The sequence below is a fragment of the Myotis nattereri genome (assembly GCF_964212035.1).
Source record: "Myotis nattereri genome assembly, chromosome: X".
Taxonomy (NCBI): domain Eukaryota; kingdom Metazoa; phylum Chordata; class Mammalia; order Chiroptera; family Vespertilionidae; genus Myotis; species Myotis nattereri.
In genome coordinates, this window is record NC_138078.1 from 66,593,825 (window position 1) to 66,614,664 (window position 20,840).

Consider the following 20,840-nt stretch of genomic DNA (forward strand, 5'->3'; position numbering starts at 1 on the left):
TGTAGTAAGAAACTATTTACTTTTATTTCAAGTGTATCTTCCAAGTTTTTAATCATTTCTGGAAACTGTAATTGCGCATTTTAAGAGTTTTACCAGAATTAGAGAGTGTTCTTACAAGTCTGTTCTAGAACCGTAAGGATTTCACCTGAGTCATACAGAAGACGCCAGAATAATTTGGCCTCAATTGTAAACATAAGCAGTATAGTCCTCTATTACAGGCTTTCTACACAAATTTTGAGCTGTATAATCAAGAATTCCTAATATTTGAATAAAATTCAAGTAAAAACGCTTCCTAAAGTGCCCGGAGTTGTAAATATTAGCAGTTTTCTGGTTATTTCACGGCTTCCCACTGGTAATGTCTGTGATTAAAAACGGCAGGAAATGTAGTAAGAATCTATTTACTTTTATTTCAAGTGTATCTTCCAAGTTTCTAATCGTTTCTGGAAACTCTAATTGCGTATTTTAAGAGTTTCACCACAAGTAGAGAGTGTTCTTACAAGTATGTACTGGAACCGTAATTATTTCACCTGAGTCATACGATAGACGCCAGAATAATTCGGCCTCAATTGTCAACATAAGCAGTATAGTCCTCACTTACAGGCTTTCTGCACAAATTTTAAGCCGTATAAACAAGAATTCCTAATATTTGAAAGAAAATTCAAGTGAAAACGCTCCCTAAAGTGCCCAGAGTTGTAAATATTATCAGTTTTCTGGTCATTTCACGGCTTTCCACGGGTAATGTGTGTGATTAAAAACGGAAGGAAATGTAGTAAGAATCTATTTACTTTTATTTCAAGTGTATCTTCCAAGTTTTTAATCATTTCTGGAAACTGTAATTGCGCATTTTAAGAGTTTTACCAGAATTAGAGAGTGTTCTTACAAGTCTGTTCTAGAACCGTAAGGATTTCACCTGAGTCATACAGAAGACGCCAGAATAATTCGGCCTCAATTGTCAACATAAGCAGTATAGTCCTCACTTACAGGCTTTCTGCACAAATTTTAAGCCGTATAAACAAGAATTCCTAATATTTGAAAGAAAATTCAAGTGAAAACGCTCCCTAAATTGCCCAGAGTTGTAAATATTATCAGTTTTCTGGTCATTTCACGGCTTTCCACGGGTAATGTGTGTGATTAAAAACGGAAGGAAATGTAGTAAGAATCTATTTACTTTTATTTCAAGTGTATCTTCCAAGTTTCTAATCATTTCTGGAAACTCTAATTGCGTATTTTAAGAGTTTTACCACAAGTAGAGAGTGTTCTTACAAGTATGTACTGGAACCGTATCTATTTCACCTGAGTCATAGGAAAGACGCCAGAATAATTCGGCCTCAATTGTAAACATAAGCAGTATAGTCCTCCCTTACAGGCTTTCTGCACAAATTTTAAGCCGTATAAACCGGAATTCCTAATATTTGAAAGCAAATTCAACTGAAAACGCTCCCTAAAGTGCCCGGAGTTGTAAATATTATCAGTTTTCTGGTCATTTCACGGCTTTCCACGGGTAATGTCTGTGATTTAAAATGGCAGGAAATGTAGTAAGAATCTATTTACTTTTATTTCAAGTGTATCTTCCAAGTTTTTAATCATTTCTGGAAACTGTAATTGCGCATTTTAAGAGTTTTACCACAATTAGAGAGTGTTCTTACAAGTCTGTTCTAGAACCGTAGGGATTTCACCTGAGTCATACAGAAGACGCCAGAATAATTTGGCCTCAATTGTAAACATAAGCAGTATAGTCCTCTATTACAGGCTTTCTACACAAATTTTGAGCTGTATAATCAAGAATTCCTAATATTTGAATAAAATTCAAGTAAAAACGCTTCCTAAAGTGCCCGGAGTTGTAAATATTAGCAGTTTTCTGGTTATTTCACGGCTTCCCACTGGTAATGTCTGTGATTAAAAACGGCAGGAAATGTAGTAAGAATCTATTTACTTTTATTTCAAGTGTATCTTCCAAGTTTCTAATCGTTTCTGGAAACTCTAATTGCGTATTTTAAGAGTTTCACCACAAGTAGAGAGTGTTCTTACAAGTATGTACTGGAACCGTAATTATTTCACCTGAGTCATACGATAGACGCCAGAATAATTCGGCCTCAATTGTCAACATAAGCAGTATAGTCCTCAATTACAGGCTTTCTGCACAAATTTTAAGCCGTATAAACCAGAATTCCTAATATTTGAAAGAAAATTCAAGTGAAAACGCTCCCTAAAGTGCCCAGAGTTGTAAATATTATCAGTTTTCTGGTCATTGCACGGCTTTCCACGGGTAATGTGTGTGATTAAAAACGGAAGGAAATGTAGTAAGAATCTATTTACTTTTATTTCAAGTGTATCTTCCAAGTTTTTAATCATTTCTGGAAACTGTAATTGCGCATTTTAAGAGTTTTACCAGAATTAGAGAGTGTTCTTACAAGTCTGTTCTAGAACCGTAAGGATTTCACCTGAGTCATACAGAAGACGCCAGAATAATTCGGCCTCAATTGTCAACATAAGCAGTATAGTCCTCACTTACAGGCTTTCTGCACAAATTGTAAGCCGTATAAACAAGAATTCCTAATATTTGAAAGAAAATTCAAGTGAAAACGCTCCCTAAAGTGCCCAGAGTTGTAAATATTATCAGTTTTCTGGTCATTTCACGGCTTTCCACGGGTAATGTGTGTGATTAAAAACGGAAGGAAATGTAGTAAGAATCTATTTACTTTTATTTCAAGTGTATCTTCCAAGTTTCTAATCATTTCTGGAAACTCTAATTGCGTATTTTAAGAGTTTTACCACAAGTACTGAGTGTTCTTACAAGTATGTACTGGAACCGTACGTATTTCACCTGAGTCATAGGAAAGACGCCAGAATAATTCGGCCTCAATTGTAAACATAAGCAGTATAGTCCTCCCTTACAGGCTTTCTGCACAAATTTTAAGCCGTATAAACCGGAATTCCTAATATTTGAAAGCAAATTCAACTGAAAACGCTCCCTAAAGTGCCTGGAGTTGTAAATATTATCAGTTTTCTGGTCATTTCACGGCTTTCCACGGGTAATGTCTGTGATTTAAAACGGCAGGAAATGTAGTAAGAATCTATTTACTTTTATTTCAAGTGTATCTTCCAAGTTTTTAATCATTTCTGGAAACTGTAATTGCGCATTTTAAGAGTTTTACCAGAATTAGAGAGTGTTCTTACAAGTCTGTTCTAGAACCGTAAGGATTTCACCTGAGTCATACAGAGGACGCCAGAATAATTTGGCCTCAATTGTAAACATAAGCAGTATAGTCCTCAATTACACGCTTTCTACACAAATTTTGAGCTGTATAATCAAGAATTCCTAATATTTGAATAAAATTCAAGTAAAAACGCTTCCTAAAGTGCCCGGAGTTGTAAATATTAGCAGTTTACTGGTCATTCCACGGCTTTCCACTGGTAATGTCTGTGATTAAAAACGGCAGGAAATGTAGTAAGAATCTATTTACTTTTATTTCAAGTGTATCTTCCAAGTTTCTAATCGTTTCTTGAAACTCTAATTGCGTATTTTAAGAGTTTTACCACAAGTAGAGAGTGTTCTTACAAGTATGTACTGGAACCATAAGTATTTCACCTGAGTCATACCAAAGACGCCAGAATAATTCGGCATCAATTGTAAACATAAGCAGTATAGTCCTCACTTACAGGTTTTCTACACAAATTTTAAGCTGTTTAAACCAGAATTCCCAATATTTGAAAGCAAATTCAACTGAAAACGCTCCCTAAAGTGCCCGGAGTTGTAAATATTATCAGTTTTCTGGTGATTCCACGGCTTTCCACTGGTAATGTCTGTGATTTAAAACGGCAGGAAATGTAGTAAGAAACTATTTACTTTTATTTCAAGTGTATCTTCCAAGTTTTTAATCATTTCTGGAAACTGTAATTGCGCATTTTACGAGTTTTACCACAATTAGAGAGTGTACTTACAAGTCTGTACTAGAACCTTAAGGATTTCACCTGAGTCATACAAAAGACGCCAGAATAATTTGGCCTCAATTGTAAACATAAGCAGTATAGTCCTCACTTACAGGCTAACTACAAAACTTTTAAGCCGTATAAACAAGAATTTATAATATTTGAAAGCAAATTCAAGTGAAAACGCTCCCTAAAGTGCCCGGCGTTGTAAATATTATCAGTTTTCTGGTTATTTCACGGCTTCCCACTGGTAATGTCTGTGATTAAAAATGGCAGGAAATGTAGTAAGAATCTATTTACTTTTATTTCAAGTGTATCTTCCAAGTTTCTAATCGTTTCTGGAAACTCTAATTGCGTATTTTAAGAGTTTCACCACAAGTAGAGAGTGTTCTTACAAGTATGTACTGGAACCGTAATTATTTCACCTGAGTCATATGATAGACGCCAGAATAATTCGGCCTCAATTGTCAACATAAGCTGTATAGTCCTCACTTACAGGCTTTCTGCACAAATTTTAAGCCGTATAAACAAGAATTCCTAATATTTGAAAGAAAATTCAAGTGAAAACGCTCCCTAAAATGCCCAGAGTTGTAAATATTATCAGTTTTCTGGTCATTTCACGGCTTTCCACGGGTAATGTGTGTGATTAAAAACGGAAGGAAATGTAGTAAGAATCTATTTACTTTTATTTCAAGTGTATCTTCCAAGTTTTAATCATTTCTGGAAACTGTAATTGCGCATTTTAAGAGTTTTACCAGAATTAGAGAGTGTTCTTACAAGTCTGTTCTAGAACCGTAAGGATTTCACCTGAGTCATACAGAAGACGCCAGAATAATTCGGCCTCAATTGTCAACATAAGCAGTATAGTCCTCACTTACAGGCTTTCTGCACAAATTGTAAGCAGTATAAACAAGAATTCCTAATATTTGAAAGCAAATTCAAGTGAAAACGCTCCCTAAAGTGCCCAGAGTTGTAAATATTATCAGTTTTCTGGTCATTTCACGGCTTTCCACGGGTAATGTGTGTGATTAAAAACGGAAGGAAATGTAGTAAGAATCTATTTACTTTTATTTCAAGTGTATCTTCCAAGTTTCTAATCATTTCTGGAAACTCTAATTGCGTATTTTAAGAGTTTTACCACAAGTACTGAGTGTTCTTACAAGTATGTACTGGAACCGTACGTATTTCACCTGAGTCATAGGAAAGACGCCAGAATAATTCGGCCTCAATTGTAAACATAAGCAGTATAGTCCTTCCTTACAGGCTTTCTGCACAAATTTTCAGCCGTATAAACCGGAATTCCTAATATTTGAAAGCAAATTCAACTGAAAACGCTCCCTAAAGTGCCTGGAGTTGTAAATATTATCAGTTTTCTGGTCATTTCACGGCTTTCCACGGGTAATGTCTGTGATTTAAAACGGCAGGAAATGTAGTAAGAATCTATTTACTTTTATTTCAAGTGTATCTTCCAAGTTTTTAATCATTTCTGGAAACTGTAATTGCGCATTTTAAGAGTTTTACCAGAATTAGAGAGTGTTCTTACAAGTCTGTTCTAGAACCGTAAGGATTTCACCTGAGTCATACAGAAGACGCCAGAATAATTTGGCCTCAAATGTAAACATAAGCAGTATAGTCCTCAATTACACGCTTTCTACACAAATTTTGAGCTGTATAATCAAGAATTCCTAATATTTGAATAAAATTCAAGTAAAAACGCTTCCTAAAGTGCCCGGAGTTGTAAATATTAGCAGTTTTCTGGTTAATTCACGGCTTCCCACTGGTAATGTCTGTGATTAAAAACGGCAGGAAATGTAGTAAGAATCTATTTACTTTTATTTCAAGTATATCTTCCAAGTTTCTAATCGTTTCTGGAAACTCTAATTGCGTATTTTAAGAGTTTCACCACAAGTAGAGAGTGTTCTTACAAGTATGTACTGGAACCGTAATTATTTCACCTGAGTCATACGATAGACGCCAGAATAATTCGGCCTCAATTGTCAACATAAGCAGTATAGTCCTCACTTACAGGCTTTCTGCACAAATTTTAAGCCGTATAAACCAGAATTCCTAATATTTGAAAGCAAATTCAACTGAAAACGCTCCCTAATGTGCCCGGAGTTGTAAATATTATCAGTTTTCTGGTCATTTCATGGCTTTCCACGGGTAATGTCTGTGATTTAAAACGGCAGGAAATGTAGTAAGAATCTATTTACTTTTATTTCAAGTGTATCTTCCAAGTTTTTAATCATTTCTGGAAACTCTAATTGCGCATTTTAAGAGTTTTACCACAATTAGAGAGTGTACTTACAAGTCTGTACTAGAACCTTAAGGATTTCACCTGAGTCATACAAAAGACGGCAGAATAATTTGGCCTCAATTGTAAACATAGGCAGTATAGTCCTCACTTACAGGCTAACTACACAACTTTTAAGCAGTATAAACAAGAATTTATAATATTTGAAAGCAAATTCAAGTGAAAACGCTCCCTAAAGTGCCCGGCGTTGTAAATATTATCAGTTTTCTGGTTATTTCACGGCTTCCCACTGGTAATGTCTGTGATTAAAAACGGCAGGAAATGTAGTAAGAATCTATTTACTTTTATTTCAAGTGTATCTTCCAAGTTTCTAATCGTTTCTGGAAACTCTAATTGCGTATTTTAAGAGTTTCACCACAAGTAGAGAGTGTTCTTACAAGTATGTACTGGAACCGTAATTATTTCACCTGAGTCATATGATAGACGCCAGAATAATTCGGCCTCAATTGTCAACATAAGCTGTATAGTCCTCACTTACAGGCTTTCTGCACAAATTTTAAGCCGTATAAACCGGAATTCCTAATATTTGAAAGCAAATTCAACTGAAAACGCTCCCTAAAGTGCCCGGAGTTGTAAATATTATCAGTTTTCTGGTCATTTCACGGCTTTCCACGGGTAATGTCTGTGATTTAAAACGGCAGGAAATGTAGTAAGAATCTATTTACTTTTATTTCAAGTGTATCTTCCAAGTTTTTAATCATTTCTGGAAACTGTAATTGCGCATTTTAAGAGTTTTACCAGAATTAGAGAGTGTTCTTACAAGTCTGTTCTAGAACCGTAAGGATTTCACCTGAGTCATACAGAAGACGCCAGAATAATTTGGCCTCAATTGTAAACATAAGCAGTATAGTCCTCAATTACACGCTTTCTACACAAATTTTGAGCTGCAAAATCAAGAATTCCTAATATTTGAATAAAATTCAAGTAAAAACGCTTCCTAAAGTGCCCGGAGTTGTAAATATTAGCAGTTTACTGGTCATTCCACGGCTTTCCACTGGTAATGTCTGTGATTAAAAACGGCAGGAAATGTAGTAAGAATCTATTTACTTTTATTTCAAGTGTATCTTCCAAGTTTCTAATCGTTTCTTGAAACTCTTATTGCGTATTTTAAGAGTTTTACCACAAGTAGAGAGTGTTCTTACAAGTATGTACTGGAACCATAAGTATTTCACCTGAGTCATACCAAAGACGCCAGAATAATTCGGCATCAATTGTAAACATAAGCAGTATAGTCCTCACTTACAGGTTTTCTACACAAATTTTAAGCTGTTTAAACCAGAATTCCCAATATTTGAAAGCAAATTCAACTGAAAACGCTCCCTAAAGTGCCCGGAGTTGTAAATATTATCAGTTTTCTGGTGATTCCACGGCTTTCCACTGGTAATGTCTGTGATTAAAAACGGCAGGAAATGTAGTAAGAATCTATTTACTTTTATTTCAAGTGCATCTTCCAAGTTTCTAATCGTTTCTGGAAACTCTAATTGCGTATTTTAAGAGTTTTACCACAAGTAGAGAGTGTTCTTACAAGTATGTACTGGAACCGTAATTATTTCACCTGAGTCATACGATAGACGCCAGAAAAATTCGGCCTGAATTGTAAACATAAGCAGTATAGTCCTCACTTACAGGCTTTCTGCACAAATTTTAAGCCGTATAAACAAGAATTCCTAATATTTGAAAGCAAATTCAACTGAAAACGCTCCCTAAAGTGCCCGGAGTTGTAAATATTATCAGTTTTCTGGTCATTTCACGGCTTTCCACGGGTAATGTCTGTGATTTAAAACGGCAGGAAATGTAGTAAGAATCTATTTACTTTTATTTCAAGTGTATCTTCCAAGTTTTTAATCATTTCTGGAAACTCTAATTGCGCATTTTAAGAGTTTAACCACAATTAGAGAGTGTACTTACAAGTCTGTACTAGAACCTTAAGGATTTCACCTGAGTCATACATAAGACGCCAGAATAATTTGGCCTCAATTGTAAACATAAGCAGTATAGTCCTCACTTACAGGCTAACTACACAACTTTTAAGCCGTATAAACAAGAATTTATAATATTTGAAAGCAAATTCAAGTGAAAACGCTCCCTAAAGTGCCCGGCGTTTTAAATATTATCAGTTTTCTGGTTATTTCACAGCTTCCCACTGGTAATGTCTGTGATTAAAAACGGCAGGAAATGTAGTAAGAATCTATTTACTTTTATTTCAAGTGTATCTTCCAAGTTTTTAATCATTTCTGGAAACTGTAATTGCGCATTTTAAGAGTTTTACCACAATTAGAGAGTGTTCTTACAAGTCTGTTCTAGAACCGTAAGGATTTGACCTGAGTCATACAGAAGACGCCACAATAATTTGGCCTCAATTGTAAACATAAGCAGTATAGTCCTCTATTACAGGCTTTCTACACAAATTTTGAGCTGTATAATCAAGAATTCCTAATATTTGAATAAAATTCAAGTAAAAACGCTTCCTAAAGTGCCCGGAGTTGTAAATATTAGCAGTATCCTGGTCATTCCACGGCTTTCTACTGGTAATGTCTGTGATTAAAAATGGCAGGAAATGTAGTAAGAATCTATTTACTTTTATTTAAAGTGTATCTTCCAAGTTTCTAATCGTTTCTTGAAACTCTAATTGCGTATTTTAAGAGTTTTACCACAAGTAGAGAGTGTTCTTACAAGTATGTACTGGAACCGTAAGTATTTCACCTGAGTCATACCAAAGACGCCAGAATAATTCGGCATCAATTGTAAACATAGGCAGTATAGTCCTCACTTACAGGTTTTCTACACAAATTTTAAGCTGTTTAAACCAGAATTCCCAATATTTGAAAGCAAATTCAACTGAAAACGCTCCCTAAAGTGCCCGGAGTTGTAAATATTATCAGTTTTCTGGTGATGCTACGGCTTTCCACTGGTAATGTCTGTGATTAAAAAAGGCAGGAAATGTAGTAAGAATCTATTTACTTTTATTTCAAGTGCATCTTCCAAGTTTCTAATCGTTTCTGGAAACTCTAATTGCGTATTTTAAGAGTTTTACCACAAGTAGAGAGTGTTCTTACAAGTATGTACTGGAACCGTAATTATTTCACCTGAGTCATACGATAGACGCCAGAATAATTCGGCCTCAATTGTAAACATAAGCAGTATAGTCCTCACTTACAGGCTTTCTGCACAAATTTTAAGCCGTATAAAGAAGAATTCCTAATATTTGAAAGCAAATTCAACTGAAAACGCTCCCTAAAGTGCCCGGAGTTGTAAATATTATCAGTTTTCTGGTCATTTCACGGCTTTCCACGGGTAATGTCTGTGCTTTAAAACGGCAGGAAATGTAGTAAGAATCTATTTACTTTTATTTCAAGTGTATCTTCCAAGTTTTTAATTATTTCTGGAAACTCTAATTGCGCATTTTAAGAGTTTTACCACAATTAGAGAGTGTACTTACAAGTCTGTACTAGAACCTTAAGGATTTCACCTGAGTCATACAAAAGTCGCCAGAATAATTTGGCCTCAATTGTAAACGTAAGCAGTATAGTCCTCACTTACAGGCTAACTACACAACTTTTAAGCCCTATAAACAAGAATTTACAATATTTGAAAGCAAATTCAAGTGAAAACGCTCCCTAAAGTGCCCGGCGTTGTAAATATTATCAGTTTTCTGGTTATTTCACGGCTTCCCACTGGTAATGTCTGTGATTAAAAACGGTAGGAAATGTAGTAAGAATCTATTTACTTTTATTTCAAGTGTATCTTCCAAGTTTCTAATCGTTTCTGGAAACTCTAATTGCGTATTTTAAGAGTTTCACCACAAGTAGAGAGTGTTCTTACAAGTATGTACTGGAACCGTAATTATTTCACCTGAGTCATACAAAAGACGCCAGAATAATTCGGCCTCAATTGTCAACATAAGCAGTATAGTCCTCACTAACAGGCTTTCTGCACAAATTTGAAGCCGTATAAACAAGAATTCCTAATATTTGAAAGAAAATTCAAGTGAAAACGCTCCCTAAAGTGCCCAGAGTTGTAAATATTATCAGTTTTCTGGTCATTTCACGGCTTTCCACGGGTAATGTGTGTGATTAAAAACGGCAGGAAATGTAGTAAGAATCTATTTACTTTTATTTCAAGTGTATCTTCCAAGTTTCTAATCATTTCTGGAAACTGCAATTGCGTATTTTAAGAGTTTTACCACAAGTACTGAGTTTTACAAGTATGTACTGGAACCGTACGTATTTCACCTGAGTCATAGGAAAGACGCCAGAATAATTCGGCCTCAATTGTAAACATAAGCAGTATAGTCCTCCCTTACAGGCTTTCTGCACAAATTTTAAGCCGTATAAACCGGAATTCCTAATATTTGAAAGCAAATTCAACTGAAAACGCTCCCTAAAGTGCCCGGAGTTGTAAATATTATCAGTTTTCTGGTCATTTCACGGCTTTCCACGGGTAATGTCTGTGATTTAAAACGGCAGGAAATGTAGTAAGAATCTATTTACTTTTATTTCAAGTGTATCTTCCAAGTTTTTAATCATTTCTGGAAACTGTAATTGCGCATTTTAAGAGTTTTACCAGAATTAGAGAGTGTTCTTACAAGTCTGTTCTAGAACCGTAAGGATTTCACCTGAGTCATACAGAAGTCGCCAGAATAATTTGGCCTCAATTGTAAACATAAGCGGTATAGTCCTCAATTACACGCTTTCTACACAAATTTTGAGCTGTATAATCAAGAATTCCTAATATTTGAATAAAATTCAAGTAAAAACGCTTCCTAAAGTGCCCAGAGTTGTAAATATTAGCAGTTTACTGGTCATTCCACGGCTTTCCACTGGTAATGTCTGTGATTAAAAACGGCAGGAAATGTAGTAAGAATCTATTTACTTTTATTTCAAGTGTATCTTCCAAGTTTCTAATCGTTACTTGAAACTCTAATTGCGTATTTTAAGAGTTTTACCACAAGTAGAGAGTGTTCTTACAAGTATTTACTGGAACCATAAGTATTTCACCTGAGTCATACCAAAGACGCCAGAATAATTCGGCATCAATTGTAAACATAGGCAGTATAGTCCTCACTTACAGGTTTTCTACACAAATTTTAAGCTGTTTAAACCAGAATTCCCAATATTTGAAAGCAAATTCAACTGAAAACGCTCCCTAAAGTGCCCGGAGTTGTAAATATTATCAGTTTTCTGGTGATTCCACGGCTTTCCACTGGTAATGTCTGTGATTAAAAACGGCAGGAAATGTAGTAAGAATCTATTTACTTTTATTTCAAGTGCATCTTCCAAGTTTCTAATCGTTTCTGGAAACTCTAATTGCGTATTTTAAGAGTTTTACCACAAGTAGAGAGTGTTCTTACAAGTATGTACTGGAACCGTAATTATTTCACCTGAGTCATACGATAGACGCCAGAAAAATTCGGCCTCAATTGTCAACATAAGCAGTATAGTCCTCACTTACAGGCTTTCTGCACAAATTTTAAGCCGTATAAACAAGAATTCCTAATATTTGAAAGCAAATTCAACTGAAAACGCTCCCTAAAGTGCCCGGAGTTGTAAATATTATCAGTTTTCTGGTCATTTCACCGCTTTCCACGGGTAATGTCTGTGATTAAAAACGGCAGGAAATGTAGTAAGAATCTATTTACTTTTATTTCAAGTGTATCTTCCAAGTTTTTAATCATTTCTGGAAACTCTAATTGCGCATTTTAAAAGTTTTACCACAATTAGAGATTGTTCTTACAAGTCTGTACTAGAACCTTAAGGATTTCACCTGAGTCATACAAAAGACGCCAGAATAATTTGGCCTCAATTGTAAACATAAGCAGTATAGTCCTCACTTACAGGCTAACTACACAACTTTTAAGCCGTATAAACAAGAATTCCTAATATTTGAAAGCAAATTCAAGTGAAAATGCTCCCTAAAGTGCCCGGCGTTGTAAATATTATCAGTTTTCTGGTTATTTCACGGCTTCCCACTGGTAATGTCTGTGATTTAAAACGGCAGGAAATGTAGTAAGAATCTATTTACTTTTATTTCAAGTGTATCTTCCAAGTTTTTAATCATTTCTGGAAACTGTAATTGCGCATTTTAAGAGTTTTACCACAATTAGAGAGTGTTCTTACAAGTCTGTTCTAAACAGTAAGGATTTCACCTGAGTCATACAGAAGACGCCACAATAATTTGGCCTCAATTGTAAACATAAGCAGTATAGTCCTCTATTACAGGCTTTCTACACAAATTTTGAGCTGTATAATCAAGAATTCCTAATATTTGAATAAAATTCAAGTAAAAACGCTTCCTAAAGTGCCCGGAGTAGTAAATATTAGCAGTTTACTGGTCATTCCACGGCTTTAAACTGGTATTGTCTGTGATTAAAAATGGCAGGAAATGTAGTAAGAATCTATTTACTTTTATTTAAAGTGTATCTTCCAAGTTTCTAATCGTTTCTTGAAACTCTAATTGCGTATTTTAAGAGTTTTACCACAAGTAGAGAGTGTTCTTACAAGTATGTACTGGAACCGTAAGTATTTCACCTGAGTCATACCAAAGACGACAGAATAATTCGGCATCAATTGTAAACATAAGCAGTATAGTCCTCACTTACAGGTTTTCTACACAAATTTTAAGCTGTTTAAACCAGAATTCCCAATATTTGAAAGCAAATTCAAGTGAAAACGCTCCCTAAAGTGCCCGGAGTTGTAAATATTATCAGTTTTCTGGTGATGCCACGGCTTTCCACTGGTAATGTCTGTGATTAAAAACGGCAGGAAATGTAGTAAGAATCTATTTACTTTTATTTCAAGTGCATCTTCCAAGTTTCTAATCGTTTCTGGAAACTCTAATTGCGTATTTTAAGAGTTTTACCACAAGTAGAGAGTGTTCTTACAAGTATGTACTGGAACCGTAATTATTTCACCTGAGTCATACGATAGACGCCAGAATAATTCGGCCTCAATTGTAAACATAAGCAGTATAGTCCTCACTTACAGGCTTTCTGCACAAATTTTAAGCCGTATAAACAAGAATTCCTAATATTTGAAAGCAAATTCAACTGAAAACGCTCCCTAAATTGCCCGGAGTTGTAAATATTATCAGTTTTCTGGTCATTTCACGGCTTTCCACGGGTAATGTCTGTGATTTAAAACGGCAGGAAATGTAGTAAGAATCTATTTACTTTTATTTCAAGTGTATCCTCCAAGTTTTTAATCATTTCTGGAAACTCTAATTGCGCATTTTAAGAGTTTTACCACAATTAGAGATTGTTCTTACAAGTCTGCACTAGAACCTTAAGGATTTCACCTGAGTCATACAAAAGACGCCAGAATAATTTGGCCTCAATTGTAAACATAAGCAGTATAGTCCTCACTTACAGGCTAACTACACAACTTTTAAGCCGTATAAACAAGAATTTATAATATTTGAAAGCAAATTCAAGTGAAAACGCTCCCTAAAGTGCCCGGCGTTGTATATATTATCAGTGTTCTGGTTATTTCACGGCTTCCCACTGGTAATGTCTGTGATTAAAAACGGTAGGAAATGTAGTAAGAATCTATTTACTTTTATTTCAAGTGTATCTTCCAAGTTTCTTATCGTTTCTGGAAACTCTAATTGCGTATTTTAAGAGTTTCACCACAAGGAGAGAGTGTTCTTACAAGTATGTACTGGAACCATAATTATTTCACCTGAGTCATACGATAGACGCCAGAATAATTCGGCCTCAATTGTCAACATAAGCAGTATAGTCCTCACTTACAGGCTTTCTGCACAAATTTTAAGCCGTATAAACAAGAATTCCTAATATTTGAACGAAAATTCAAGTGAAAACGCTCCCTAAAGTGCCCAGAGTTTTAAATATTATCAGTTTTCTGGTCATTTCACGGCTTCCCACTGGTAATGTCTGTGATTAAAAACGGTAGGAAATGTAGTAAGAATCTATTTACTTTTATTTCAAGTGTATCTTCCAAGTTTCTAATCGTTTCTTGAAACTCTAATTGCGTATTTTAAGAGTTTTACCACAAGTAGAGAGTGTTCTTACAAGTATGTACTGGAACCGTAAGTATTTCACCTGAGTCATACCAAAGACGCCAGAAAAATTCGGCCTCAATTGTCAACATAAGCAGTATAGTCCTCACTTGCAGGTTTTGTACACAAATTTTAAGCTGTTTAAACCAGAATTCCCAATATTTGAAAGCAAATTCAACTGAAAACGCTCCATAAAGTGCCCGGAGTTGTAAATATTATCAGTTTTCTGGTGATTCCACGGCTTTCCACTGGTAATGTCTGTGATTAAAAACGGCAGGAAATGTAGTAAGAATCTATTTACTTTTATTTCAAGTGCATCTTCCAAGTTTCTAATCGTTTCTGGAAACTCTAATTGCGTATTTTAAGAGTTTTACCACAAGTAGAGAGTGTTCTTACAAGTATGTACTGGAACCGTAATTATTTCACCTGAGGCATACGATAGATGCCAGAAAAATTCGGCCTCAATTGTAAACATAAGCAGTATAGTCCTCACTTACAGGCTTTCTGCACAAATTTTAAGCCGTATAAACAAGAATTCCTAATATTTGAAAGCAAATTCAACTGAAAACGCTCCCTAAAGTGCCCGGAGTTGTAAATATTATCAGTTTTCTGGTCATTTCACGGCTTTCCACGGGTAATGTCTGTGATTTAAAACGGCAGGAAATGTAGTAAGAATCTATTTACTTTTATTTCAAGTGTATATTCCAAGTTTTTAATCATTTCTGGAAACTCTAATTGCGCATTTTAAGAGTTTTACCACAATTAGAGAGTGTACTTACAAGTCTGTACTAGAACCTTAAGGATTTCACCTGAGTCATACAAAAGACGCCAGAATAATTTGGCCTAAATTGTAAACATAAGCAGTATAGTCCTCACTTACAGGCTAACTACACAACTTTTAAGACGTATAAACAAGAATTTATAATATTTGAAAGCAAATTCAAGTGAAAACGCTCCCTAAAGTGCCCGGCGTTGTAAATATTATCAGTTTTCTGGTTATTTCACGGCTTCCCACTGGTAATGTCTGTGATTAAAAACGGCAGGAAATGTAGTAAGAATCTATTTACTTTTATTTCAAGTATATCTTCCAAGTTTTTAATCATTTCTGGAAACTGTAATTGCGCATTTTAAGAGTTTTACCACAATGAGAGAGTGTTCTTACAAGTCTGTTCTAAACCGTAAGGATTTCACCTGAGTCATACAGAAGACGCCACAATAATTTGGCCTCAATTGTAAACATAAGCAGTATAGTCCTCTATTACAGGCTTTCTACACAAATTTTGAGCTGTATAATCAAGAATTCCTAATATTTGAAAGCAAATTCAACTGAAAACGCTCCCTAAAGTGCCCGGAGTTGTAAATATTATCAGTTTTCTGGTCATTTCACGGCTTTCCACGGGTAATGTCTGTGATTTAAAACGGCAGGAAATGTAGTAAGAATCTATTTACTTTTATTTCAAGTGTATCTTCCAAGTTTTTAATTATTTCTGGAAACTCTAATTGCGCATTTTAAGAGTTTTACCACAATTAGAGAGTGTACTTACAAGTCTGTACTAGAACCTTAAGGATTTCACCTGAGTCATACAAAAGTCGCCAGAATAATTTGGCCTCAATTGTAAACATAAGCAGTATAGTCCTCACTTACAGGCTAACTACACAACTTTTAAGCCCTATAAACAAGAATTTACAATATTTGAAAGCAAATTCAAGTGAAAACGCTCCCTAAAGTGCCCGGCGTTGTAAATATTATCAGTTTTCTGGTTATTTCACGGCTTCCCACTGGTAATGTCTGTGATTAAAAACGGTAGGAAATGTAGTAAGAATCTATTTACTTTTATTTCAAGTGTATCTTCCAAGTTTCTAATCGTTTCTGGAAACTCTAATTGCGTATTTTAAGAGTTTCACCACAAGTAGAGAGTGTTCTTACAAGTATGTACTGGAACCGTAATTATTTCACCTGAGTCATACAAAAGACGCCAGAATAATTCGGCCTCAATTGTCAACATAAGCAGTATAGTCCTCACTAACAGGCTTTCTGCACAAATTTTAAGCCGTATAAACAAGAATTCCTAATATTTGAAAGAAAATTCAAGTGAAAACGCTCCCTAAAGTGCCCAGAGTTGTAAATATTATCAGTTTTCTGGTCATTTCACGGCTTTCCACGGGTAATGTGTGTGATTAAAAACGGCAGGAAATGTAGTAAGAATCTATTTACTTTTATTTCAAGTGTATCTTCCAAGTTTCTAATCATTTCTGGAAACTGCAATTGCGTATTTTAAGAGTTTTACCACAAGTACTGAGTGTTACAAGTATGTACTGGAACCGTACGTATTTCACCTGAGTCATAGGAAAGACGCCAGAATAATTCGGCCTCAATTGTAAACATAAGCAGTATAGTCCTCCCTTACAGGCTTTCTGCACAAATTTTAAGCCGTATAAACCGGAATTCCTAATATTTGAAAGCAAATTCAACTGAAAACGCTCCCTAAAGTGCCCGGAGTTGTAAATATTATCAGTTTTCTGGTCATTTCACGGCTTTCCACGGGTAATGTCTGTGATTTAAAACGGCAGGAAATGTAGTAAGAATCTATTTACTTTTATTTCAAGTGTATCTTCCAAGTTTTTAATCATTTCTGGAAACTGTAATTGCGCATTTTAAGAGTTTTACCAGAATTAGAGAGTGTTCTTACAAGTCTGTTCTAGAACCGTAAGGATTTCACCTGAGTCATACAGAAGACGCCAGAATAATTTGGCCTCAATTGTAAACATAAGCGGTATAGTCCTCAATTACACGCTTTCTACACAAATTTTGAGCTGTATAATCAAGAATTCCTAATATTTGAATAAAATTCAAGTAAAAACGCTTCCTAAAGTGCCCAGAGTTGTAAATATTAGCAGTTTACTGGTCATTCCACGGCTTTCCACTGGTAATGTCTGTGATTAAAAACGGCAGGAAATGTAGTAAGAATCTATTTACTTTTATTTCAAGTGTATCTTCCAAGTTTCTAATCGTTACTTGAAACTCTAATTGCGTATTTTAAGAGTTTTACCACAAGTAGAGAGTGTTCTTACAAGTATTTACTGGAACCATAAGTATTTCACCTGAGTCATACCAAAGACGCCAGAATAATTCGGCATCAATTGTAAACATAGGCAGTATAGTCCTCACTTACAGGTTTTCTACACAAATTTTAAGCTGTTTAAACCAGAATTCCCAATATTTGAAAGCAAATTCAACTGAAAACGCTCCCTAAAGTGCCCGGAGTTGTAAATATTATCAGTTTTCTGGTGATTCCACGGCTTTCCACTGGTAATGTCTGTGATTAAAAACGGCAGGAAATGTAGTAAGAATCTATTTACTTTTATTTCAAGTGCATCTTCCAAGTTTCTAATCGTTTCTGGAAACTCTAATTGCGTATTTTAAGAGTTTTACCACAAGTAGAGAGTGTTCTTACAAGTATGTACTGGAACCGTAATTATTTCACCTGAGTCATACAAAAGACGCCAGAATAATTTGGCCTCAATTGTAAACATAAGCAGTATAGTCCTCACTTACAGGCTAACTACACAACTTTTAAACCGTATAAACAAGAATTCCTAATATTTGAAAGCAAATTCAAGTGAAAACGCTCCCTAAAGTGCCCGGCGTTGTAAATATTATCAGTTTTCTGGTTATTTCACGGCTTCCCACTGGTAATGTCTGTGATTAAAAACGGCAGGAAATGTAGTAAGAATCTATTTACTTTTATTTCAAGTGTATCTTCCAAGTTTTTAATCATTTCTGGAAACTGTAATTGCGCATTTTAAGAGTTTTACCACAAGTACTGAGTTTTCTTACAAGTATGTACTGGAACCGTACGTATTTCACCTGAGTCATAGGACAGACGCCAGAATAATTCGGCCTCAATTGTAAACATAAGCAGTATAGTCCTCCCTTACAGGCTTTCTGCACAAATTTTAAGCCGTATAAACAGGAATTCCTAATATTTGAAAGCAAATTCAACTGAAAACGCTCCTTAAAGTGCCCAGAGTTGTAAATATTATCAGTTTTCTGGTCATTTCACGGCTTTCCACGGGTAATGTCTGTGATTTAAAACGGCAGGAAATGTAGTAAGAATCTATTTACTTTTATTTCAAGTGTATCTTCCAAGTTTTTAATCATTTCTGGAAACTGTAATTGCGCATTTTAAGAGTTTTACCACAATTAGAGAGTGTTCTTACAAGTCTGTTCTAAACCGTAAGGATTTCACCTGAGTCATACAGAAGACGCCACAATAATTTGGCCTCAATTGTAAACATAAGCAGTATAGTCCTCTATTACAGGCTTTCTACACAAATTTTGAGCTGTATAATCAAGAATTCCTAATATTTGAATAAAATTCAAGTAAAAACGCTTCCTAAAGTGCCCGGAGTAGTAAATATTAGCAGTTTACTGGTCATTCCACGGCTTTAAACTGGTATTGTCTGTGATTAAAAATGGCAGGAAATGTAGTAAGAATCTATTTACTTTTATTTAAAGTGTATCTTCCAAGTTTCTAATCGTTTCTTGAAACTCTAATTGCGTATTTTAAGAGTTTTACCACAAGTAGAGAGTGTTCTTACAAGTATGTCCTGGAACCGTAAGTATTTCACCTGAGTCATACCAAAGACGCCAGAATAATTCGGCATCAATTGTAAACATAAGCAGTATAGTCCTCACTTACAGGTTTTCTACACAAATTTTAAGCTGTTTAAACCAGAATTCCCAATATTTGAAAGCAAATTCAAGTGAAAACGCTCCCTAAAGTGCCCGGAGTTGTAAATATTATCAGTTTTCTGGTGATGCCACGGCTTTCCACTGGTAATGTCTGTGATTAAATACGGCAGGAAATGTAGTAAGAATCTATTTACTTTTATTTCAAGTGTATCTTCCAAGTTTTTAATCATTTCTGGAAACTCTAATTGCGCATTTTAAGAGTTTTACCACAATTAGAGATTGTTCTTACAAGTCTGCACTAGAACCTTAAGGATTTCACCTGAGTCATACAAAAGACGCCAGAATAATTTGGCCTCAATTGTAAACATAAGCAGTATAGTCCTCACTTACAGGCTAACTACACAACTTTTAAGCCGTATAAACAAGAATTTATAATATTTGAAAGCAAATTCAAGTGAAAACGCTCCCTAAAGTGCCCGGCGTTGTATATATTATCAGTGTTCTGGTTATTTCACGGCTTCCCACTGGTAATGTCTGTGATTAAAAACGGTAGGAAATGTAGTAAGAATCTATTTACTTTTATTTCAAGTGTATCTTCCAAGTTTCTTATCGTTTCTGGAAACTCTAATTGCGTATTTTAAGAGTTTCACCACAAGGAGAGAGTGTTCTTACAAGTATGTACTGGAACCATAATTATTTCACCTGAGTCATACGATAGACGCCAGAATAATTCGGCCTCAATTGTCAACATAAGCAGTATAGTCCTCACTTACAGGCTTTCTGCACAAATTTTAAGCCGTATAAACAAGAATTCCTAATATTTGAAAGAAAATTCAAGTGAAAACGCTCCCTAAAGTGCCAAGAGTTGTAAATATTATCAGTTTTTTGGTCATTTCACGGCTTTCCACGGGTAATGTGTGTGATTAAAAACGGAAGGAAATGTAGTAAGAATCTATTTACTTTTATTTCAAGTGTATCTTCCAAGTTTTTAATCATTTCTGGAAACTGTAATTGCGCATTTTAAGAGTTTTACCACAAGTACTGAGTGTTCTTACAAGTATGTACTGGAACCGTAAGTATTTCACCTGAGTCATAGGAAAGACGCCAGAATAATTCGCCCTCAATTGTAAACATAAGCAGTATAGTCCTCCCTTACAGGCTTTCTGCACAAATTTTAAGCCGTATAAACAGGAATTCCTAATATTTGATAGCAAATTCAACTGAAAACGCTCCCTAAAGTGCCCGGAGTTGTAAATATTATCAGTTTTCTGGTCATTTCACGGCTTTCCACGGGTAATGTCTGTGATTTAAAACGGCAGGAAATGTAGTAAGAATCTATTTACTTTTATTTCAAGTGTATCTTCCAAGTTTTTAATCTTTTCTGGAAACTGTAATTGCGCATTTTAAGAGTTTTACCAGAATTAGAGAGTGTTCTTACAAGTCTGTTCTAGAACCGTAAGGATTTCACCTGAGTCATACAGAAGACGCCAGAATAATTTGGCCTCTATTGTAAACATAAGCAGTATAGTCCTCAATTACACGCTTTCTACACAAATTTTGAGCTGTATAATCAAGAATTCCTAATATTTGAATAAAATTCAAGTAAAAACGCTTCCTAAAGTGCCCGGAGTTGTAAATATTAGCAGTTTACTGGTCATTCCACGGCTTTCCACTGGTAATGTCTGTGATTAAATACGGCAGGAAATGTAGTAAGAATCTATTTACTTTTATTTCAAGTGTATCTTCCAAGTTTCTAATCGTTTCTTGAAACTCTAATTGCGTATTTTAAGAGTTTTACCACAAGTAGAGAGTGTTCTTACAAGTATGTACTGGAACCGTAAGTATTTCACCTGAGTCATACCAAAGACGCCAGAAAAATTCGGC